Source organism: Lissotriton vulgaris, chromosome 5 (assembly GCF_964263255.1).
Source record: "Lissotriton vulgaris chromosome 5, aLisVul1.2, whole genome shotgun sequence".
NCBI classification, from domain to species: Eukaryota; Metazoa; Chordata; class Amphibia; order Caudata; family Salamandridae; genus Lissotriton; species Lissotriton vulgaris.
Window position 1 is genome coordinate 1,028,237,031 of NC_141693.1, and position 26,802 is coordinate 1,028,263,832.

Sequence of the window (26,802 nt, forward strand, 5' to 3'; positions counted from 1 at the left end):
ACTTCTGGAGCCTTAAAATGCTCACTTACCAGCCCTTGCATGGTGATTTACCACAGCAGATCTCTGCACTTGTGGTGGAGAAATCTGCAACTGTAATCCATAAGTATCTGCCTGGAATACGTTTCTCAATTCCGGACTCATGTAAATTAAGGTATTTTAAGCCATAAATGTACAATTCAAGAGTGGATCTTCTATTACTGGATGTTGGTGAAACTGGAGAAGGCTATAGAATTGGACCTTTTTTGTTGAAATGTTTCTTTTGTTTGTCTATGGACTAAGAAATATCCCAATGTAGAACATTAGCGATTAAAGCATGGTTGGTACACTACAATTATGCTAAGCCTCTTGTAACGTATACATTACCATTTGCTGATCTTGCTTTACCCATATAAGGTCCTAAGTTAACAGAATACATGCAAAGAAAAACCTCCCCCCCCCCCCCAAAATTGGTAGGTATAAAAAGTCTGGAACCAGTCTATCTTGGATCTGTCCCTGGTATAGCAATAGAATCTCAGACTTCGCACCTTTAGGGAGTTGGTTTTTACTCCTTCTTTCTTTTGCCTATTTTTGGTGTGTCAATTGAGGCTTTGAGGCCGATGCGTGGAAATGTTACATGGAACATTTACATAGCATTAACTTTTTTGTTTTAAGGGTGTACTAGATAGTCTGGTACCAGTGAGCTCCCCAGCCTTGGCATTTGTTTATGCTATATTTTGTATAGCCCACTGCCATACTACATATTGTATTGTAATTGCATTTATGAGCTATCTGGTGGCTCCAGGTCCACAAAGAATTCAGGCACTTTGCTGCCCAACCCAAAGAAATTTTAAGAAGCTTAAAATCTACAATTGCTCACTCGCTGGCTTAGCACAGAGAATCTGGAACTCCCTTCCAGTGGAAACCAGACTAATTCCTTCTACCCTTGCCTTCAAAAAGGAAGTCCACTCTCTACTACTGAACAAACTCCTCTAACAAACAATGCGCTGATCTTAATGCTATGCTCCTACTGCCTATAAATGACTATTTTTTTATTTATTTTTATCTGATTTGCTCTTGATGTATATTGCCCTACTTCTCTATCTCTCTCTCTCTCACTCGGGTCATGTTCCTGCTATACACGCTATATACGCTATATACGCTAAAACGCTATATACGCTAAAACTTTAAATAAAATAAATAGTGCTTACTACCCCTGATAAGGCGCCAAAGCGTTTTTACGGCGAGTAGCATGCTACTCCGCGACCCATAGGGATTAGTGGAGAATTAGTATAGGTAAATATGAAAGTAAATTTGAGTGGTGGAGATTAGTCAGTTAGTTGGATTGAGAAGGATAGCGGAGGGATTGAAGGGAAAAGGTTTGCATTTATATAGCGCTTGTTACCCCCGATGGGATGCTGAAGCACTTTTTTGGCAAGTAGCACACATGCAGAAAGCAGACTGCAATCCCCTATATGAACTTTGTTGTGTGTCTTGAGCATGGTGGCAAATGCAAAGAATGGTAGAATATATTTTACTATCCTTGAGTGGACAAATCCCACTACTGTATTGAGGTCCATGTAGAGAAATGCCTATATACAATTCATTTGTGCCTATAAATATTAAATATAACTTTTTATTTGTTATTGTAAACAATTAGATTTATTTAAATTACTATATTTAAGGGACGCAAGTTTACTAACCTGTATGTGTGCATATATATATGTGTGTGTGTATATATATATATATATATATATATATATATATATATATATATATATATATATATATATATTATATATATATTTTACTGAAAAAAACGTAGGTTTCAGGCCTTATATAGTTAGGAATTAGCATTTTAAAAAACCTTTGAAATTCACTCAAAAAACTAAGTTTTAGGGGTGTTATAGTTAGCTGGACATTTCACTCATATAAAACCATTGAAATTGATCATATATAGTTAGTTGTACTAACTATATTTCGCGCACCCGCCATCCACTACTGATGTCACATATTACATCATTCATGACCTGGTCAGTGACATCACTGATATCTCAAAAAACATCACTGATGACATCATCCATTGAATGTGGTTTGCTTCGTTATTTAAATATGCATTATATATATAGCAATTTGCATTGAAGAATGAGTGGATATATAAAAATAAATATTTGGATGGAGGATTTAGTAGCAGTGTAATTGACTGTTTACTTTACCAATTTATAGTGTCTCACTAACTATAGTGGATAGTGATTAAACTGCATGAATATCTATCACTTTGTCAGTTATTGTGTAAACGGGTTCTCTAGTTGGTTACTAGATATGTGAAAGTCTATATTAGTTATTGATTAGTTAACTGAGTATTTGTATGGGAGAGTGAATGTATGTGTGGTTCGGTGGGCAGTGTGGGACTGCCCAAAGATGTGCGAATAGTTGATTCAGTAGATATGATGTTAAAACTACATGTTCTAACAGTTGTTTGGGTGAGTGAATATCTTTATGGGTGTGGTGATGAGCAACTATATTTCTCAATGGTACATGTCCAACAAACTACAAAAATAAAAGGCAGTGTATGTGTCAGTTGTATATAAATAAGTATACATAAGACTCAATGATTGTGTGAGTGACTGTATGGGTAACTGTCTACTTGTAATAATGAATTATAATACACAAAGTGACTTACACAAACACCACTTCATCTATTCATTTAGATTGTAAGTGTGGAGCTAAGTAAGTATGTAAGTATGATCCATTGTTTGCATACGTGAGTAGGATAACTTCATATGTGAATAGGTTGTGTGCTGGTGTGTAATGTCGATGTAGGTGTATCAGTATTTTTGGTAGTGTTCTATTTTTCATTGACCGCATGTATGAGTGAATCTACAGGTAAGTGATTAGATGTGTGTATACATCTAGGAATCATTGAGTGGGTTTTTAGATACTTGTATTGCTGGGTCAATGGAATCAAATATGATACTCTGTATTTTACAAAGAGTGAAAGATTTTACTAGTGTATAAAAAGGTGTATGTGATTGTCACGTGAATGATGTAATCAGTGATGTCCTTTGAGATGATCAGTGATGTCATCAGTGATGTCACTGACCATGTCATTAATGATGTAATATGTGACAGCAGTGGATTGCTGGTGCGCGAAATATAGTTAGTACAACTAACTATATATGAGCAATTTCAATGGTTTAGTATGAGTGAAATGTCCAGCTAACTAGAACACCCCTAAAACTTATAGTTATTTGAGTGAATTTCGAAGGTTTTTTAAATAACAATTTTTAAATGTATTACATTTTTTTTTATACTGATTTACTACATTTTTGCAGGCAGGTGTTCAGAGGGCACACCCCCTTTTTACAACACACTGCAGCGCAGCTCCATGACGCTTACTGGAGATACCTGTTGGACTAGTTCCCTTTAGGGGAACTCTGTGTTGAACATGAATTAATTCCCCAAGTTAAACTGTGCAAACACGCCCTGTATTTTAAATTGGGAGGATTAATTTCCCTTGCATACTGGGGTCTCTAGGGGCCAGCTAGCCCACCATGAGCCTCCATTATGCGCAAGGGTCTGCATTGCTTTTCCCCGGGGGCGGCGGTCCCCGGGGCAGTGTAGGGGGGGATTGGGGCCCCCCCACACTTTATCACTATGCCCCCGCGATTTTGTCCTCCTGGGGAGTAATTTGAAAAAACGGGTTTAAAAAAAATTTGGCCTTGGGGGTCCTTGTGGGACCACCTGGGCAGGCCAATGGGGTCAGGGTGTTTCTACCCTGCCCCCTTTATGTTCTACACGTCTGTTTTTCTGCTTTCTTGTGACTCAGTCTACCGAGCACAAGATGGCTGCCATCAATTTCTGTTTTGGAGTGTTGACCGACAGTGGCAGACAATCAGCATGCACAGGAAGGTGCTCGCACTGTACGCGCACGGTGCAGGCTTATAGATATATACATTTTTTCAAATTCGATTTTCTCAACTACTGGAGGGATTTACACCATTTAAACAAAAGGGTGATCTGCGAATCATACTCTACCATTTTGCCAAATTTCTTGTAATTCCATTCAGCCGTTTGGGCTGTAGCCGTGTCTAATCGCCCTATGGAAAATAACATGGGGAAAACACGTTTTGGGACCCCCCTTTTTTCTCCGGCCCCCACTTGACTAATCTACCCGAGACTTTCAGGGAAGGAGCGGAACGGGCCATCTTCTGTGAGAAATTCGCGAAGATTCGTCCACAGGCGCAAAAGTTATTCGCAATAGAATGTTACGGATTTCCTATGGAAACTAGGTCCTAACTATATATACCTACTGGTGACTGGGGAGGGTATGCCCAGACGCGGGTCCCTTGCTCACTATGCCACTGGACTCAAGCTATCCTGACTGAAAACGGCCGATAGCCAGAATCCAGTCATAGGATGCTTTATTCCGGTCCAGGGAAGACATGGCCTGTCAGTTCAGGCTGGACTGTTCCCATGAGGCGCAGGGTCAAGACTGATTTGCATATGATTATGTCTGAACTGGGGTGGCTTGGTGAGCAAAATAACAATGGATTAAACCCAGATCTGTGACTGGGGGTGAATGTTTTGCCATAGTGGAACATTCCATCCATCATCTTGTGTGTTTTGCTGTTCACCCTATGTGGGAAGGGTATGCCCAGACGTGGGTACCTTGTTCACTAAGCCACTGGAGTCAAGCTATCCTGGCTGAAGACTGCTGATAGCCAGAAACCGGTCCTAGAATGCTTGATTCCGGTCCAGGAAAATCATGGCTTGGCAGTTCGGGCTGCACTTTAAGTAAAGATCTATAGCTAGTTAAGTCAAACAGTTGACATTAGCAGTTCTAGGTCTAGGCATGTATCTGCAAACCATTTACACTTCAAACCCAAAATTATCACACAAACATAAGAATCTTTTTGCATTTTTTTGTTCATTGATATTTTTAAGTTGTAGTTATTTGTTTCATCTTTTTATATTTCACCCAAACATATTTCATTTTAAATCATTTGAATATAGTTGATATCAAATATAGTACATTCATATATAGTTAAAAGTTTAAACCGCAAGAGACCCATAGACAAGAATTGATGGGGGCAATGCGGAAGATGTAGACTATCGCGTTTCGGCATTGCTGCCTTCATCAGAAAACAGTCTATTGCACTGAAACTGAATAAAACCTATAACAGAACTTTTAATGTGTGGTTACAGAGTATATGTATTAGAAGCATGAGATCCTAGAATAGCTTAACAGTACTAGTACCTAATTAATTACTATGACCAAATATATACACATTACCGGTACAGGGTATAGATGTGCATTATCTACAGTGAGTGCCAACATGCTGATGAAACCCAAGTCAATATTATCATAAATTAGAGAGAAAATATAACAAACAAAATATATCACGAATAAGAGTGCTACCAAAAAATAAAGCACATGTAACAAACAAAATATATCATCAATCCAATTGCTTACATGTATAATTCATTAGTCTCTCATACAGAGTAAGCAACCTTCTACCCTATATGAAGGCTCACAACAATCTGATCTTATATTAATGTTGCTTGTGGTGCTCTTGTACATGTATCAATAAAGCAAGACATACACACTTGTAATCCATCGGATACGAGCATATAAAGACTCAAGGGCCACTATAGGCAGGAGGGTCAAACAATATGTAAGAGGCCACTTACTGATCTTACTGATGTACACGTAGAGTGGACTCTAAATTATGGATCCAGTATGTGGGTGGATAGCAAATGAAGAAAACGACCACCATGTATAGATACATTTTTTCAAAAAGGAGCTACAAAAAATAAAAAATAAATATATATGCTGTTAAGAGACTAAATGTCAGGAAAAGGGCAGCCTTATATACACAAACTCATTCAATGTCGCTAGCCTAATAAAGTTACTTTACTCGATATGAGATATGTATAACAACCTATATATCCTGCCAAGGAATACAGCTAATCAGAGTGAGATGTCCTTGTTTAGCATCAATGATCTATGAACTTATAGATACAGGCCACCATGAAGAGTGAATAGTTGAAAGACCTATAGATAAATGGATTGCCCTCAACATATAATGTATAATGCATGCTATATGGTGGGCAGGAACATAAACTAACATAGGTCTAGACAATGAAAATTACTTACTTTATGGAATACGAGGTAATCTGATAGTAGATATTTCAAGTTTAATGTGTCAATAGTAAAAGTTCTCACAAAGGCGTTATCAGACTGATAGTGACCTGGATACGGATGAAAGGGCAGATAGATGTTGTAAATGGCTGATAAATTGTTAAAATATACCTTAAACACAAAGAATAATGCCTGATTATGCGCTAGATGAAGTACACAAAATAACTTACTTCATTGAATACGAGGTAATCCCATAGTGGAAGTTTCAGAAATTAGCGCACCAGGGGTGAAGGTTCTCCCAAATACAGTTGAGTGGCTGAGGATATCAGGCGAGCAATGTCCCGAGTTAGAGGAAAAGCCAAATAGATAGAATAAATGGCTAATGGATGTTGAAGTGAGCACTTAGACAGAGACCTGTCTATGTACTAAACGATACACAAAGTATATAACTGCCTGTGTGTGAAAAGACTAAGTGACTTAATGATCTTCTGGAGCTGGATCACGATAATCTGCATTATGGTGTTCGATAAATGCTGCTATAGTTATCAAGAACATCAGGATATTGTTGTAAAATAGAATATTGCAGCACTCCGCTTATCACATTAGATAAAGTCTCTTGTTAATTTTTTAGCACTTCAAAATATCAAACAGTCCAAAGGCTCTTGGGAATTTCTTCTTTTATTTTTTTTATTCCAACTCTAATCCCATGCCAACGCGTTTCGCTGAGGTTACTGATAACCTTCCGGCTTCATCAGGGCTGGAAGTAATACAAAATGCATTTTTTACAATCCGCACCTCATCATACCAAACAATTTTTTTTAATTGCAGAGCCCTTTAAGACCAAAGAAACATCCCTGTGCTATTTACATCTATCCTAGGTGATATGAACATGCACAGAATCCTTATCTGTTCGCATAGCACACCATGTGATATATCCAACAATTGTGAAAGATCACATTCTAGAAATGTGGGTGAATAATATCCTACAGTACTCGTAGATATTACATTGGTGCACAATCATTTCATGTGTTACAATTCAGTGAAAGGAAAATGATTTGTTTCAACTGAGACCACTCGTGACAATTTTCATTTTAAACCCATACGTGCTATATTAACACTAATGAAAGTATTTACCTCAGCTTCGCTTTATTATTCAACCTAGTAAAATAAAAGAAACGGTTCCTTCTAGCACGAAGGCTAAGTTCTGAATCAATGCGCATTTCCTCAATACATTCCACATAAGTTCCAAATAAGTCCTACCTCCTGTTATGGAAATGTAATCTTCTCCAGTATCCTTACTCTAATTGGTAGATCAAAAAAAACCAAATCCGTTCACATCCGTAATCCTAAAATAAACAGGCACACCCGTACCTTAGTAATTTCAAAAACTTTATCATAACTTCTCTCAATGCCACCATCCAATGGTTGGTCTTACCTGTGTATGACAAGCAGGGCATATAATGCGGCGTTACAACTAATTCTCAGGATATCCCAATTTCAAATCGGACTGGTGAGTAATCCATCTGTAAATTAACAACGACTTAAATATACCTTCTATCAGATCCTTACAACTCAAAGGCAAATTCCCTTACAAATTCGAAGCGAAAATCAGGATATTGTTGTCCTAAAAACAGATATAAATATGTGAATGGGCAAGGGTTTTATCTTTAATATGAAAACCCAAGGTGCCAAATCAACATGGCAATGGCCAAGCTGGAGGCTCTCTAATAAATACCTGAAATTCGAAGGAGCGGTGTATCCGCGGGTTTACAAGCTGTCTGTCATAAGCGTCTTATCTGGTGGCCGCCATGATGGAAAATGCCACCCAACTAAGGGATATTTAACAGGAATCCCAGTGCGCGGCAAATTGCGGGAGTACTACTAAAAGCAACGCCGGACTTACTACGACGTAGATTGTGTCATAAGGATGGAAGTAGAAAGAGGACTACCGTTCCGATAGATATATGCAGTAAAGATTGACTTATTATAATTCGAGTGTCGAAATAGTATAGTTTTGATTACTCCTACTCAATGATGAAATTATGAGGGCAATACGTAAAATTGATGCCCACTTAAAAAAAAAAAGGGAAACCACACTGTGTAAAGTGGGACTAAAAATGGAGCCCCAAGCGTTCAATAAATGGGGATGCGCAATATTGGAATGGATAAAACTGAAACTGGGGTGGCTTGGTGAGCAAAGTAACAATGGATTAAACCCAGATCTGTGACTGGGGGTGAATGTTTGCCATTGTGCAACATTTCGTCCGTGTGTTGCTGTTTACCCTATATGGGAAGGGTATGTCCAGACGTGGGTCCCTTACACACTACGCCACTGGAGTCAAGCTATCCTGGCTGAAGATGGCAGATAGCCAGAAACCGGTCCTAGGATGCTTGATTCCGGTCCAGGAAAAACATGGCTTGGCAGTTCGGGCTGAACTGTTCCCATGAGGCGCAGGGTCAAGACTGATTTGCATATGGCCATGTCTGAACTGGGGGACTTGGTGAGCAAAATAACAATGGATTAAACCCAGATCTGTGCCTGGGGGTTAATGTTTTGCCATTGTGCAACATTCCATCCATTATCTTGTGTTTTCCATGCAGTTTCGGGCCCATATCCGCAGTATACAAATTAAAGAGCATCGGAGCCTGGACGCACCCTGCTTTAGCCCCGGTCAGTGGTCCTTTTCCCTGTAGCGAACTGACTGGTGAGTTTGACCGTTACCCAGGTACGCGAGTATAGTGATTTAATGGCTTGTAATAGAGGTGTACTGATGTTCCAGCGAGCAAGTTTCTGCCAAAGGATGGATTGGTCTACACACCATCGAAGGCTGCATAGTAGTCGACGAAGCAGACAAACCGCGCCGGGGTGCAATGGGACACTGCTTGCTGGGCTAGATACGACAGGGCAACAATGTTATCCACAGTTTAGCGCCCTGGTCTAAACCCGGTCTGATAAAAGGGCAAAAGTCCTTGCGCTTCAACCCAGACCACTAATTCAGCCAAAAGTAAGCTTGCATAGGTGTCACGGTTTGCGGCGCTTGCCACTCCCTGCCATCCTCGCTAACGCACACAAGTGCTGGGATACTCACTTCCGGGCGGAAGCTGAGTCCCGGTCTAGTCCTGAGCAGCTGACCTGGGTCTACTGCAGCACTTCCGGGGGAAACGCTTAAACCTCTCGTTTCCCGCCGGCTCAGTGCTTCGAATCCAGTCAGTCTCCTAAGACGCGGATTCGTCTTCCGGTGTTGAGACGCGTCTGGAACCCGCTGGACTACGCCGCGCTGGAGCACTGTTTGTCGTCTGGTCTACACCGTGCAGGAGCGCTGTTTGTTGTTATCGCCGCACTGGAGTGCTTGTTGTTTTGAGCCATATATACTCGCGCAGGAGTACTTGCTTGTTTCATTTAGGTTCACCGCGCTGGAGCGCTATCCAGGGCTGTACATTTCCTGCCTCTGTTAACCCTTGCCGCGCAGGAGCACTGTACGGGGGTTAAGGGTCTTTTGCACAGGAGTGCTTTACTTTGGGTTTTGTCTTCATCAATATTAGCTTCCCCATCGCGCAGGAGTGCTGCTTGGGGGAATAGCTCCACTGAGCTGGAGCATTGTACATAGCTTGCTTTTGTTTTCCAGGGATGCCGCCGGTTTCGTGACTAGGTTCTGATTCATGCTACACGCGCAGGAGCGCTTTGCATTTTGGTTTGACAGTAAACTGGTACCTTGCGCAGGAGCACTTTCCTTTGATTTTAGCTTGGGTACCTTGCGCAGGAGCGCCTCCACTTGGTTGTCCTTGTCAGGAGCTGTAATGTCGGGGGACCGCAGTCTACAGAAGTACTGGTGAGTTCCCGGATGGAAACTATTCTGTGTGTTTGAGGGGTGGCGCTGAAAGCGGGAGGCGTGGTTCTTTTCTGATCTGGTTCTTTTCTGGTTTCCAGCTGGCACCGAGATACCACGCAAGCTCAACACTAAGCCTCTACATCCTGGCTCCCTTCCCTGCGTCCATCTCATCCCTGCTGTGTTCTACATTCCACGAGGGTCAGGTGGGTACAGGGGCGGGCGCTCTTGTTGTCTGTGGAATTGCTTCACAAGCAGAGGTAAGTCTTGTGGGGCACCTGACAATAGGCCTTGCCCTCTATGTCCAGGAGGGCGATCATTCGGTAGTTCCCAGGGTCAGTGTTTGGCCCTTTTTTATATATTGATTGCAACAGTGAACCCCTCCAGGAGTCTGGGACGCCGCCCCAGTGGCCTACATTCCGCATATAATTGCCCCAGGGTGTCTGACTGGAAATCTGTATTGGCCCTAAAAAGGGGACCTGGTAGACCACTAGGGCCGGGGGCTCCGTTCTAACGTATCTTTTTTAAGATGAAACTGAACTCCCCTTTGCTTTGGAAAGTTGAAGCGGCTGGCGGGACTGCCGGCTCTGCTAGGGAGTTCCTCTCCAGATGTTGAGGCACTGTTCTGCGGGGTGCCATTTGGGTCATCAGTATACAGTCTTTTAACATGGGCTACCCATGTAGCCGCATCAAGAGTATTCTCTCTGTTTGAGGTCCTGTGGAATAGTTGATTTAGATATCGCCAGAATTCTTGAGATTTACACGGTACCAATAGGTCAACATTTTTGAGCCATTTTTCCTCTGAGTTCACATTTTAACTTCCAAACCTGTTGTGAATGATTTTTAGCAGCTGATTTGAGTTCCTTTTTAGCAGACTCTGACCTTGTTTTTTGAAAGGCCCTTCGTTTGGCCTTTAAATGTTTAGTGCATTGCTTTATAACCGGAGGTTCACCCAGGATGTATGTTGGCATTCGGGGGTTACTGTATGTGGTGTGCCCCCACAGCAGTGTGGCCAGTGCGTACGCAAGTTTGTCTCATTTCCCTATACAACCAGTTATTGGGGCCGGTCTGCCATCCGAACGATAATTTCCATAAGGCAAATTCATTGGATGTCCTTGCCCACCAATTAATCCTTCTAAGGAGCCTATATACGATATAGTGGATGTCTGTTCTGATGGTTAAGTTCAGAATTAAGTCAGCATGGTCACTTTCGCTCCGTGGAAGCACTTCGAAGTTTAGCATGTATTTGTGTAGCTTCTCACCTAATATAATGTAGTCTATGGTGGTCTGATTGTTCTAAGTGGGTGCGTGAGATACCCATGGCTTGACATTTGTAGATGGGGAGTGCGTGGTGGCCAGGTTGTGTGCACACATAAAGGCATTAATTCTCCCAGCACTCCCAACGGAATGGCTTCCTGACACATCCTCGCCTATTTTATGCATGTTGAGATCCCCAAGGATGATAGGTTCCATAGATGCAAACTGTGTGAGCAAAGACTCAATCTGTGCAATCATTTGAGTTAGCTTATCCTTGGAGGCTGGCCCTTGGGGGTTGTAATATACATTGATTAAGAGAAAAGATAGGGGGACCCTCGCCCGTATTAAGTCCTTTCAGGATCCCAGGCAGGAACATGTCAGTCAATCTTTATCTCGGTGAAATGGACTTTTAAGGCATGTTTGATGTATATGGAGATGCCCCTCGCAGGTCTCCAGCATATAGTGCCTTTGATTGTAGGTTTGAAGTATTCAGAGTAACCTCCTATTGGAATGGACGTGGTTGACCACGTTTCTGGAGCGTAAAATAGATCGGCCCCTGCAAGGAGTGTGGTCGCCGAAGTACTTTGCAGAACCTTCGTCATCCCTGCAACATTCCAGGTCATTATGTTTAGTGATTGGCTGTTGGCAGAAAAGGGCCTGGGCTGAGCAAAGCTGTTACTTGGGGACGAGCCAGGCCTTTGTCAATCCGGACCCCTCACTTGATGGGGCCTTTAGTGTTGTTGGACAAGTTGGGCACGACCCACCCCCAATAGGCCGAGTTTGGCGAGGGTGGGGTGCAAAAGGAGTGGGGGTTTCGATGTGGAGATGACCTGTCTCCCGAACAAGGCCCTTCGACCGTGCACTGAATGTTCAAGTTAGCTTGAGCAAGGGAGCCCTCCTCTTCTCAGATCCCCTTCAATGTGCTGACCATTGGGGGGTTCTTCGTGGGGGCCTGGAGGATATATGGATACTTTTCCTGTTCCAACCTCTGCATTTCAATTCCCCCATTCAGCAAATTGTTGTTTTTCCATGAGGACTCTGTCAGTGATGTCAGTATTGGCCCAGGTTGCAATGGTTTGTTCTTTCCCTGTGTGTGAAGGCAGGGAGGCAAATTAGACCCTGACAATGTCCCCAGTTGAGTGACACTATGTTGGAGGAGGGCCAAAATATTTGTTCGATTAAGAGAATCATGATTGCCTTTCGAAGTATAGCTTGGAATCATACTTGTTTTTGAGTAATGGGCCTCTCCCAAGGTTCCCGTAAGGGGCTGCTTTGGCCCAGGGTTGAAAAGAGGCCATTGCATAGTGAGATTAGTGCCCTTGTAGGTGGATCTGGGCTGAAGGGCTTGCAGGGAGCCTGGGGGTAAAATTCAGTTCCTTGCTTTGAACTTGGAGACAGTTCTGGTGGGGGTGACATTAGGGTGATCAAGTTAAACTGCTGGTGGTCCTTGAACATTACCCAGGCAGGTTGTTAAAATTCCTCTGTGCCTGGAGTTATTCTGGGTACTAGTGGAGGAGGTTGGAATCTGGCTGTTAGGTTGATGAAAATGTCCCATTGGTTGGCCCTGTACATATCCCGGCCAAGTTGTTAAACAGCCTCCATGCCTGATGTGATTCGCAATACTGGTGGGGAAATGTACTGTTAGTTGGCCTTGTACATTCCCAGGGCGGGTTGTTACATGTCCTCCATCCCTACTGTAGTTCTGGCTGTCATTCAGGGTTCTGGTAGGAGGGATTGAAGTCCTAGTAGGGGACCCGATGGTTCCTGAGTTCCCGTTCAACCGTCTTACAGATGGGTCATTGATTGAGTTGGAGGGGGCTGGCTGACTGTCCAAGTCCACTGTTGGCGCAAGCCGTACAGTGTCATTCCTTGTGGCTGCAATATCTACTGAGGGCTGGTTAATGGTTTGTGTGTCCAATGAAAATAGGGGAGGCGAGGGCTTTCCATTGGACTTCTTGCAGAATATTGGGAAAAGAGGCTGATTGTGTCAGTTGTCCGATTGAGTTCAGGATTTGTTTGTTCTGTGGCCATAATATTGCACTGGCGATTTCCTAGTGCTAGACTCCTGACTATATGGAATAGTGATTAAACTGTGTGAATATCTGTTTCACTGTATCTCTTGTGTAAACTACTACATAAGTTGGTTACTAGCTATGTGAAAGTCTATATTAGTAATTTAAGTGAGTATTTGTATAGGATAGTGAATGTGTGTGTGGTTGGATGGGAGGTGTGCGACTGTCCAAAGATATATACATAGTTGATTTAGTAGGTATGAGTTAAGACTGCACGTGGAAACACTTGTTTGGGTGAGTGAATCTCTTTATGGGTGTGGTGAGAGTAAATATATTTCTCAATGATACATGTCCAACAAAGTAGAAATATAAAACGCAGTGTATGTGACAGTTGTTTATAAATAAGTATACTTAACACTCAGTGATTGTATGAGTGACTGTATCAAACTGTGATTGTAATAATGATTTTATAACACTCAGTAGGAGTTACTATCTATATGAATCAATAAAGTTGTGTTTGTATAAGTGTGTAGCTTAGTAAATGTAAGTATGATAAATTGTTTGCATAATTGAGTAGGATGACTGCATAAGTGAATAGGATGTGTGCTGGTGTGTAATGTCGATATAGGTGTATAAGTATATTTAATAATGTTCTCTTGATGGCATGCAGTAGTGAATCTATAGGTAAGTGTTTTAGATGTGTGTGTAGATGAAGAAATCACGGAGTGGGTTTTTAGAAACTTGTATTGGTGTGTTAATGGTTTCAAATATGGTACTCCATATTTTATAATGTGTTGAAAGGTTATACTAGTGTATGATGAGGTGTATCAGATTGTCACGAGCATGTCATCAGTGATCTCATTTGAGATGTCATCAGTGATGTCACTGACCATGTCATCGATGATGTAATATGTGACATCAGCAGTGGATTGCAGATGCGCGAGATATAGTTAGTACAACTAACTATAACTGAGGAATTTCAATGGTTTTGTACTAGTGAAATGTACTGTTAACTAGAACACCCCTAAAACCTATGGTTTTTTCAGTGAATTTCAAAGGTTTTGTAAATGACAATGTTTAAATGTATTAATTGTTAGATTTATTTTCTTGATACTGATTTACTACATTTTTAAAACTAATCATTTTTAGATATATTTTTTAAATTACATTATACATTACAAAATATACTTTCTCAGAATGAATTACTTTAGTTTAAATACTTTGCAAATAGGCAATGGACTTTTATGTACAGTAGTTAGTTGTTGAATGGGCAACATAATTTCAAACACAATGCAACATCGAGCTCAATGTGAATTTCTAGTTAAATCCAATTAGTTACTTTATGGATTACTTTTCTAACCACAGGGCTGGATCCTAGATTCAGTCCTTGGACAATCTCCTGTAAACAGTTGAGTAAAAGCGTTTTGGTTACAGTAGTGATTTTTAAGGAATATTATTGTGCTTTAAAAATTGACGAGGACATTTTTTCACATAGAATCACCAATGTTATCCTATGGGAGGAAATTCACTTAGCAGGTAAGTAGTATTATCATTACTTTTTCTTAATCAGTGGTGGATCCTGGATCCAGCACTGGTGCATCACCTGTAAACAGTTGAAAGAATGGATTTAAGTCATACAGGCGATTTTTAAGGAATATTTAGTTTGTGAAAATAGACACTTGGAAACTTTTCTGGTGAAAACCAGACCATGGATTCCTATGGAAGGAAATACAAGTTACTGGTAAGTACGGTTAGAATTACTTTTCAGGGTCAGTGCTGGGCTAAAAGATACAGCTCTGGGTTCTCTCCTGATAACAGGTGAGTAAATCTGAATTCGTTGTTCAGATTATTTTAGTTGAATATTTTAAAGTTCCAAAACTCCACACTTGAGGAATTTCCAAGTGAAACCAGCCAATGTTAGCCTATGGAAGGACATTCAAGTTACTGGTAAGTATGGTTAGAATTACTTTTCAGGATCAGTACTGGGCTCAAAGATGCAGCACTGAGGTCTTTCCTGATAACAGGTGAGTAAATCGGAATTTGTAGTACATCCAGTAAGCACCACAGAGCTGCGTAGCAGAGAGATGTAAAAAGGGGCACGGCCTGCACGACCTCTCTGCAACGCAGCGCAGTGGTGCTTCCTGGAAGCACCTGGTTTGCTACTTGGCCCCCGTGGGCCCTCAGGTTTGCACACATCACGTCAGGCCCCTTCCCCTCCCTTCACTGTGTAAACGTGCCCTTCACTGTGTAAACGCGCCCTGTCGCCGTTCTAAGTCGAGAGATTAAGTCCCCTTCAATCCTAAGGGTCAAACTAGCCCACTAGGTACCTCCAGTCAGTGCCGCAGAGCTGTAAAAAGGGGTATGGCCTCTGAACACCTGTCTGCAACGCAGCTTCCTGGCGCATACTGGAGATACCTTTTGGCCCTCAGTATTGAAAGGAGGATGTGGCCGGAGGTGATATGTCTGCAAACACGCCCTGTGGTGCATTGTAAGTTGGGGAATTAACTCCCCTTGAATACTGAGGGTTCCTGGGGTGACACTATCCCACCAGCTACCTTCAGTAAGCGCCACAGAGCTGCGTTGCAGAGAGGTGTAAAAAGGGGCATGGACTCAGAACACCTAGGCAACGCAGCCCCCTGGCGCATACTGGATTTCTGGTGGGCTAGTTGGTCCCCAGGGATCCCAAGTATTCAAGGAGAATTCTTTTACCATCTGCAGATGCTCCAGGGGGTGCATTTGCAGAGGCGGTGCTGGGAGGGGGCATGGCCTTTGGCACGATGCTGGTCTTATTATTTTTTTGGGGGGTTTAAGAAGGGGGGCTGTGTGGCCCCCCTCCTCCTAATATTTTCGCCCTGGGGACCCCATCCCCCAGGGCATGCCCCCTAATTTTTTATAAAAATTCTGGAAGGGGGCCACATGCCCACCGCCCCCCACCCCTTCAGAAGCCATATTCGGCCCCGGGGACCCCATCCCCTGGGCATGGTCCTTTTTTTTTAATTTTATTTTTTTAGTTTCATATAGGAGGGGGGCTGCCTTGCCCCCCTCCGTAGGCCTTTTATGGCCCCGGGACCCCATCCCTGGGGCCAACCTTTTCTTTCTTTATTTTTTATTTTGAAAAGGGGGCGCATGGCCCCCCTCCCGGGCCACTAATAACCCCGGTCCCGCCGGCCTTCTGCATCCTGCGGGAGCCGGCATTGCTTTTCCACACTGGGAGCAGCTAACATGCTGCGCCCCCTGTGGAAAAGCAATCTTCTTTGCTTAATAGCAAACTACAGTCCCCGGGGGTGGCCACCCCAAGACACTGCAGAAGCAGACTCTGGGCGGTGGAAGTCCCCAGGGCACTAGAGGGCTCCACGCAGCCACCTTCTTCAAAACCCCGGGGGTGTTGGTGACTAGGGGGGTCCGTCATGGACCCCCCAATTAACATTCCCGGGGAGGTGACCGCCCCTGGGGTGTGTGAGAGGATTCAAGCCACCCACACAGGTTTAAAAAAAAATTTAAATAAAAAAGAAGACCCGGGTGTGGCGGTCCCCGGGGCTGCGGAAGGGGGGCATTGTGCCCCCCGCAAGGTTAATTACATTGAGCCCAAAAATGATACTATTCATCCCCAGGGGGTGGTGGTCCCCGGGGCTACGGGGGGCAGTGTGCCCCCGCATATATTATGTTAAAGCCCTGGAGGGGTGGTCCCTGGGGCAATGTGAGGGGGGCACTTGGGATTTGCTCCTGGGATTTGCCCCCACCGCCCCCCCGGGGGCTAATTAGACCTGAATTGCGGGAGCCCGTGCTTCGTTTTTTAAATTTTTTATTTTGATCGACGTGAACAGGCCTAGGTGGTCAGGGTGCTTCTACTCTGCCCCGAGGCACAAGATGGCTGCCAACACTTCCTGGTTTGGAGTGTTTACAGCCAATTAGAATACAGCTCGTGCACGGCAGGAGGATCCTCCGCGGCCATAGATATATATGTACTTTTAAATGTCATTTTCTCTGGAACTAAACGAATTTGCACCATTTAAGCAAAAGGCACGAGTCTGAACCAAGGACTACCTCTTTGCCAAATTTGGTGTAATTCCGTTCAGCAGTTCAGGTTGTAGCCGCGATGAACGGTTCCTATGGAAAATTACAAGGGGAAAACACGTTTTGGGACCCCCTTTTTTCTCTGCCCCGCTTGACAGCTCACCCCCAAATTTTAAGGATAGGAGCGGACCGGAGCTCCCCACGAGTTTTGAAAATTTCACGAAGATTCGTCAACCGGTGTATCTCGTTCAGGACTCTAGTGTAATTTTCCCAATTCATGCCCTTATATAGGTATAAAATATTGTATCCTTATATAGGCATAGAAATCATAACCATATTAAGACATAGCTCAAGTAGTCCTAATACAGCTTGGCTACTTCCAATAGTTCTGAAAATCTACGATTTCTTGGAAAAAAAACCCCTTCAGCAGTCAGGGACTTCCCCCTGCATGAATATTGATTTATCCAAGAACTCATGGAGTTTTCAGAGAATTAAGTCTCTAATGACGTTATGTCCAATCTTACGTCAAACTCTGCACCTTCAAGGTTTAAATATGCCCACACTTGTCCAAACAAACACAATGTGGTTTGGAGCAGTTCAACTATCTATTTGCCCAACGCGCCCTGCTGCAGCAAGTGCTGAACGAAGCCGACCCTCCAGCTGACGCACTGAGAGACTCTGTACTTTCTCCAGCTGAGAAATCCAGCTCCAGTGTTTCCAGGCTACCCTTGCGAGTTGCTGGAAAATAGAGTCCTGAGAGAGAGATACAAGACCTCCTTCATTCTAAACCAAGGTATGGAGCTGATTAGACCCGAAGAGAATTCTTGGAATAGATTCTTGGCAAAGAATACTAAAACTAGGCTATACCTTACTTACTTCTTCCCTTGTACTAGACCTAGGTTAGGTACACCGGGGTAGGAGTATTTTAGAAGCACCAGTTGAGTACTTTTAGTCATTATTTATCACTGTATGTATTTTAGGTATTTTATGGCTTAAACCATATTATGCTTTTACAATATTTTATAAAACTCTTTGTACTGTACGCTTTGTACTTTACCACAAGTATTACGATTGCAGCAGTTCATTTCTTATGCTTGAGAAAGAAGACTGTTCAATAAATACCTTTTATTGAAAACGCAGTCTCATTTCTCTGCACCTCTGGTGAAACGAAGCATGCACGATTGACTGAGTGAAATAACTATCTATTGTTTCCGCGACTCTAGAGATATATTTCTTATTCTTGGGAAACCAATTTGTCAAGTTTTAAGCAGTTGTCAGAAACGAATTCCTTGTTTATTCGAGAGTTTCTAGTGACATCTGAGCTAGCTGGCACACACCCAATTAAGTCCAGTATATTCGGTAGAGACCTAGTCTACTTCAGTCCTACGTCTAAACTACAGGATATACTATTCCAATGCGCAGAGCCTATTGGGAATATAGGAACTACACTACATGGCGCCCAACGTTTGGTAAGGCAATAATTTAACGCTAGATACTAGAGTAACTCAGTCGTGCTTTTCACACAGACCCCTTTATTTCCTGTAAAAAATACTCCAATAGACGTCTGGAGTGGGTTAAAAGATACAATATCCACTTTAACCCCTTCAATGCTCATGACGAGCTCAGCTTGTCATGCAGTACACTGGTCGTGTGCTCATGATGAGCTGAGCTTGTCATGAACAATGGGAATAAATCCGAAGTAGCACAGAGGGGGAATTGCTGCAGCACTGATGGTGTTAAACTGAGTAGGACAAAAGAAAATCTATGTATTTTTAGTTTGTTCAACGTTGAAGGATACAGTGTTCCAAAATATTGTGCACCTAATCTTTGTTTCCTTGAAACTTTCTCTGCAAACTTTCATTAAACAATGCCAGATAACGGCGACAATAATGCAACTGGTGGAGCTGCAGTAAATGTAACCCAGCCGGGTGTAGATGTTACAGGGTTTAATGAAGACGATGATGCTATAATCATCCTGGAAAACTTAAGGAAAACTATAGCTATAAAACTTATAGAAAATGGTCTATCACCCAGAGGTAGTAGTTATATTTGTCACAGAGGCACATGAATATCTGCAGACAGAGGTATTCTATTCATGGATTATCTTTACACAGGCGAATCCAACAACACATGTTCCACTACTACAAAGTAGAGGAACCTCCAGCGGAATACGTTCATTTCGAGGACATTGAAAATCCACTGACTTACCAGGAGCTTCAGCTCTGGTTTAATGGCGCCCTACAACATCAAAATCACATCACCAGGCTCGGGCCACTAGGTAGACCAGGAGCAACATGGCCGGTCCTAGCCAGCTATACACCACACCCTGACATTGAAATAATGACAGGGCCTGAACTGTTGGCTCAGCTAAAACAGCTGATTAAAATACACAGGCAGTTGGTTCAATATGTCATGTGGACTTTAACAGCCCAACCAGCTGTAAAAATTCCACAGCACATCCCTCATCGAAGGGAACACAAAAAATATTACACCAGACTATACAGTCAGTTATTGGTAAATTGCCCGCAAAACGGGAACAAATTCCATTCTGGTTAGCTCAAAAACTAACTTAAATAGAGGCAGTATTCCCTGATAGTACACCTCATGAGAATCACAGGATTCTAACAATCTGTTAGGACTGCGACACTTGGGTTGACAGTCTTTGCTTCAATCTACACAAACACATGGTGTCCCGTCTATGGCGGTAATACCAGACGTTCTGAGACAGATTCAAAATGAATACAGTCCAGAACCGGCCTTAAATCTGGGTATGAAATTAATGAAAGATTTCAAACGGGTCTCGGCTATACTATTAGCCAACATATAAAAAGTGAAGCCGCATCAGTGGCGATCTGCCAAAAACTAAAAGAAACCGATATAACAGAACAACCTTTTGAACTTGCCAGAATTATTGAAAAATCATATGAAGAACTAGGTAGAGGTAGTTTGGGTGGGAAACCAGTAAAACCCCAACAACTGAAAATCCTGAAAGTTTTTTATTAAAAATAATCTCACTACTCCAAAGAAGAAGTGGGAAAACACCAAACAGACACTTCCTAGAGAGAAGTGTTCACAGTCCAGAAGGTCTCCTCAACAGGAGCCCTCTGAAAGATACAACCTTAGAAATAGGAATAATGTGAGAACCTGATATCAAGATAATGATACACGTTCCTCTGGTACCCTTCAGACTCGCAGAAATCCGAAAGAGGACGTTCAGAACAAATAAAACGAGTGAAGTCCAAAGACTAACAGCACATTCCAAAAAATAAGAAAACTCAATTCACCAAAAAGAAGGTAGCATGTCTAAAATCAGACATGCCGAGGATCTTGAGGACACAGCTCAAGAACGGGGAGTGGGCTCAAACAATGATAGACAGCGCAGCAGAGGTAACCATAGCTTGCAAGATCCTGAAGGATCATCTGGAGACTGTGGACAAGTTGAAACAGCAGATACCAGGGTTAGTGTACGACATAAGTTACATGAAGTAACACTCGGGATGGAGGGGAACAAACCAAGAAAAATTATAGCACTCAATTGGGAGAAGCTCTCTAAGGGTTATGACATCCTTCTAGCTGAACAAGACTGGCCACCTGAATTGGTTGGAATGTCCACATGGCGAAGATACAATTATGCCAGCCTTCTCAAATCACATTCCCATTCATAAAAAATACACATATGCCAGGAAATGGGCTGTGGCCCAGGCTCCAGCATTATACAAAAATCATGTAGGATATGATGATTCCCCTCACCATAAAATCCAGTTGAAAACTCAACCAACAATGCAAAGGCAATATCCTGTAAAACAGGAAGCTAAAAAACAGGTCAGGGAGATCTTAAATCCCATTAAAAACCAAGGGGTGATTGAAATCTGCACCTCATCGATGAACAATCCTTTGTTTCCTGTATCCAAACCAGACAATTCATATAGTCTAGTTTTAGATTACAGACATCTAAACTCCTGTTGCAAAAATGTTGCAGTACAAAATGCACATAGTGCAGCACTGATAAATAACATTGTGCGCAAAAAATATAAAACTACATTAGATATCTCAAATTGTTTCTTTTGTCAAAACATTGCCCCAGAAAGCAGGTATTTGACCACTTTTTCCATAATGGGGGCACAGCGACAATTTTGCCGTCTACCCCAGGGATTCAAGAATAGTCCAGGGTTATTTTCAGCCAGAGTAACGGAGTTACTACAAATGTACGATGAGGCATTATCCTATGTCGATGACCTTTATCTCACAGATGATGATTTGGACGTGCACTCAAAAAGAGTGAACACCATAATACTCTGGTTAGCTTCTGAAGGGTACAGATTCAATTTTAAGAAATCTTGAAAGAAATCTCAACATCCTGTTTTTGGATATGAGTTATCAAGTGAAGGCAAGAGCCTGGCAGCAAACTTTTTAGAGAAATGTGCGCTGCTCCAACCTCCAAAAACACTGAAACTTAATCAATTCTAGGTTTCCTGAATTTAGGAAGAACTTAGGTTCTAAAATACGCAGAAAGGGTTAAACCTCTCTATGAACTAATCAAACCTGATTTCAAACCTACAAATTGGACACACACACATTGTAACTTTTTCCTAACATGTCTGTTTGCACTGAACGCACAAACACGCGACAACGTGCGCAACCTAGTGATCCGAATCATCCCAGGGAGATGCGGATTCACGTACCTAACCTTTAATGAAGGTGAAACTGTACCAATAACATACAAGTCACACTTGTACACACAAGCTGAAATGAAATTCACTTCAACAGAAAAAATACTGACAGCGGTTCAGACTGCTGTAGCAAAAAGAGCACTTGCACATGGTAAACGCATTAAAATCGTTACACCTGTACCAGCCTTAGAGGCAATGACCAAAGCAAGCATTCCAAATGCAAAAGCTCTACATCCGAGATGGATACAATGGGTTAATTCTCTTGCTGCAACAGATGTTGAATACGTTTTTGAGCTGTATTTAAAAATGCACAAATTCCTACAATACGAATTAGAATGTCCTCTGCCGACTGAAATTCTATCACTTGAACATTACTGCTGTATAATATATACAGACTGATCAGCACAACCTGCAATTGGGGGTAAACAAGCCTATAGTGCTGCGTGCGCAATTGTTAAAGGTTGCTGGCGCGAAGGTAAATTTAGACCCATGGTCACTAAAACTCAATCACTCAGACTGTACAGCTCAGCGAGCTGAACTACAGGCTTTCAAGATGGCGCTTGAAAATACTGATCGCGAATTCACCACACTCAGTGTGTGATTCGTATTACTGCGTCCAGTCTTATAACGAATACTTACAGAACTGGGTTCAGAACGCCTTCAAAGACGCAAAAGGTGGCACAATTTAGCATAAACTGCTATGGGTACAAGTCAGGGGTGTGGAATTTTATGAAATATGTACTTGTCCATGAGACAAGTAGCTTCATAAATCTACTTGTCCTGTAACAAAATCCACTTGTCCATTTGGTGCCATGTAGTGCGCCGTCAAATAATGGCTGCAATCTATTTATAGAAGAGCTCTGATAATAGCCTCTCTGGTACAATGGAAGGATTTGAATTTTGGAGTTTTTCATCAGCTCTTCTCTATTTTTTTCCCATACTGAGAAAGGTTGGCAATTTACCCCTGACAATGGCAGAAGTAAAGTTTCTTCCAGGGCTGGGAAAAATTTGTTTGTAGAAAAAGTGAACTTGTAAACAGTCAACAGATTTCCGCTGGAGCATATTCATATTTGCTCATGCTAAGATGCAATTCTCAAATATTTTCTAGGACTACGGTTTCCTGGCCTACTTAAGGAAATTCATGTGAATTCATGAAAAACACAAATCTGCATTAATACAAAGACATTTATCATGGGTACACTTTTGTGACTTTAACATTTGAGCCCCTAATTAAATCTGAGTTAACCAAGACCTTGTGTTTTTATTAAAATGCTATCTCTTCCTATCTGTGAGCTGGCTTCATTGTGTCACAGCATTCTGCTCTTTTACAAAGTAGTTTTGTTCAGAGCCAGGAATGTCTATGGCAATATGGCCTTTATGAGACCAAATACTAGCGGTCTAGTAAGAACGTGCTGGCATACAGCACCACGCCTACCTGATAATCCCAAGGTAGAGAAAGGAGCATAGTGTAGGCCAAGTGAGTAACCAAAAAATTAAAATACCCACCATGTTGATCCAAAGTTCTTATGACACCAAGAAAGCGAAAAAAGTCATTGGAATCCTCACTAGAATAGCTCTCTTGTCTCTTCCATCTAAGCATCTATCCACCCACTGATATCTAGCATTTCACCTTTACATTGGCACCCATTAATTCTTTTATCCATTAGCCTTTCACCAATCTGTTCGTCCGTCAGTTCATCTGCTCATACATTCCCAAACCTACCGATCCATCTCCAAACCTATCTATTTCAACCATCCATCCATCTTTTCGCTCATCCATACACCCTCCCTTTCACTCATTTATCCACCCTCCCTTTCACTCATCCTCCCCCCATGACCCATCCATCAATCCATCCTTCCACTCATCCTTCCATTTATCCTTTACACTCATCCATCCTTTCGCTCACTAATCCTTACACCCTGGAACCCATCCACCATCCCTGTCACTCAACCATCCTGGTCACTCAACCATCCTGGTCACTCATTCATCCATCCATCCATCTAGCCAGCCTCACTTCCACTCATCCTTTCACCCACACATCCATTCATCCTTTCACATTAATTACGAATCTTTGTCTGCCGAGCTGCAGACAGAAGAGGCCCATCAAGAGCTCCACCTCTACTGTAGCTGCTAAAGTGGGGCGTTCACGAAGCCCCTGTTCAAACCTATCCTGCCATCTCCAAACCTATTGATCCAACTGATCCATCCCGCCTTCCTTTCACTCATCCATCCTTTTGCTCATCCATCCATCCTTTCACTCCACACATCCTCCTTTTCACTATTCATCCATCCTTTCACTCATCCATCCATCCTCCTTTTCACTCATCTATCCACTTACCATTTCACTTCCTCCATTTATGCTTTCACTCGTCCATCCACCCTTTCACCCGTCCATCTTAAGTTTCCCTCATATATCCATCCACCCTTTCACTAATCCCTCCATCCACCTTTACACTCAACTGTCCACCCATCCATCCATCAACCCTTCCACCCAGAAACCCACCCATCCATCCCCGCCCACTCAGCCATCTATCCCCACCCACTCATCCATCTATTCATCTACTCTCACCCATTAATCCACCCTTTCAATAAGTCGTCCATCCTTCCACTCATCAATCCACGTTCAACCTATCCATCCACTCACCCATCCCTTCATTCACCCTTGCACTTATCGTACCAGTCTTTAAAGCATCCATCCTTACATCATCCACTCATTCATCCATGTATCTATCCTTTCACTCCACTCATTCATCCATCTATCCATCCAGCCTTTCACTCATTCATCCATGCATCTATCCATTCACCCTTTCACTCAATGTATGCATCTATCATCCACTCTTGCACATATTCATCCATGCATCTATACATCCACCCTTTCACTTATTCATACATGCATCTATCCATCCATGCACCTATCCATCCACCCTTTCACTCATTCATTTAAGCATCTAAACATCCACCCTTTCACTCCACTCATTCATCCAACTATCCATCCAGCCTTTCACTTATTCATCCATGCATCTATCCATTCACCCTTTCATTCATTAATGTATGCATCTATCATCCACTCTTGCACGTAATCATCCATGCATTTATACATCCACCAGTTCACTTATTCATCTATGCATCTATTCATCCACCCACTCTCCCACCCACCCTTTCAAGTCCATTATGGGCCTTTGTCTGCGGACCTGCAGACTGAAGAGGCCCATCAAAAACTCTACAGCTGCTGTAGTTGCTACAACGGTGTGTTCACAATGCCCCCGGTGCAGGCACAAAGTGAGATTAGAGGCCTAGTGCAAGGACAGAATTGGGGGTGGCCTTAGGCCTGCATGAAAGCCCATGGGGAAACTAATGAGCTTTAATGTAAGCCCTTGATGAAGTAAGATATGAGAGGCCAAGGGGAGCGGGTCAGGGATGTCAGAGAGTGCAGCGGAGGGTGGAGTGGTGGGGTTAGCAGGTTCAGGCACCGGGTGTAACATAAGGTGTACAGGAAACGCAAAGTGCCAAGGAGGGGGTGCATGAGAAGGGAAATCAAATTGAGTTGAAGATGAGCAGGGATATTGGAGCCCTATGAGGCCCAGGAGTGGAGCAGAGAATACAAGGCAGGGGTCACACAGTTCAAGTCAGAGCAAGGGGCCAAGAGGCACAAAAAGCAGCCTCTTACATGCCATTGCTGCGAGCGTACTGGCGCTGCAGAAGCTCGATGTGTGTCTCATGCTTGAAGAAAATAAAAGGACCAGGGGAGGGCCTGGAAGCCACACGAGCTTTTCAAGCTGGCTCCAACTTTGAGCTCTGCTTTTATCATTTTGTTGTTATGCTCTGGGGAAATTAAAGTGCAGGCCCCAGCTTTTGCATTGACCCTTTCACTGCCAATAAACTGCTCAGAGCAACTTATTTACTGGCTGTGACCTACAGGGTTGAACAGCTGTGTATCGTATTACTATAAAACTGTCTACTTGTCCTTTGGACAAAATGTAATTTAAAACCTCTTGCCCTCCTAAGAAATCTAGATGTCTCGGGCGTCGGGAGATAGGAATTCCCCACCCCTGGGTACAAGTAGTTCTTTTGCAAAAAGAACTACAAAAGACTCACGTGATTCCTACACTGAGTCATCAGCGGGATGGCATTCACGTTGAAGGGAATTCATTGGCAGAGGCTGCAAAGGCAGCTGTGCCAACTGCTTCCGTAGCTGCAATCATTCGTTCAAAAACAGACAGCGAAATAATGCAAGCTGTCACTGCTTCAATAAGACGCGGTAAGACCCTCCCGAAAGGTTTTCCAGTAAAGAACTCGTTTATAACTGACGCAAACAATGTTCCTTTTGTTCGAATCCCTTTAGTGGGGGGGGGGGGGGTAGGGCAATACCAAACATGGAACCTAGGTTAGGACTAATCTTAGCAGCACACGAAGGTCTCGCCTCTGCACACGCAGGAGTGTCCGCTACAGTATCATTATTAAAACGGAGATATTGGTGGCCGTGCATGAGGAAGAAAACTAGAAACTATGTTGTAGAATGTGAAATGTGCCAAAAAATGAGTCTCTACAGTGAAACTACCTGCGCAGATGCCCCTTCTAATTTCACATAAACCACTAGCGTGTGTTTACCTGGACCACTGTGGTCCCTTACAGAGGGATGGTAACTATAAATATATCATGGTGGCAGTAGATTCCTTCACAAGATTCATTTGGATGTGGCTCCAGGGCTCGGCTGTCGCCAGAACTGTTATAAAAGATTTGCGAGTCTTTATCGCACATACGATATCGGCACGCTACATTCTGACCAGGGTCCTGCATTTAGCTCAAAAGCTTACAAGGAGGCCATGGCCAGCTTGGGTGTTGCATTGCGGTTTTCGAGTCACTTCCATCCTGAGGGAAATGCGGTAGTGGAAAGAAAAAA

At 42.7% G+C, this 26,802-nt stretch overlaps 1 protein-coding gene across 1 annotated transcript in view; it reads left to right on the forward strand.

Moving 5' to 3' along the window:
• LOC147711933 (zona pellucida sperm-binding protein 2-like) overlaps positions 1-26,802 on the forward strand; it is a 299,118-nt gene that overhangs the window by 174,077 nt on the left and 98,239 nt on the right. The window lies entirely within an intron of this gene.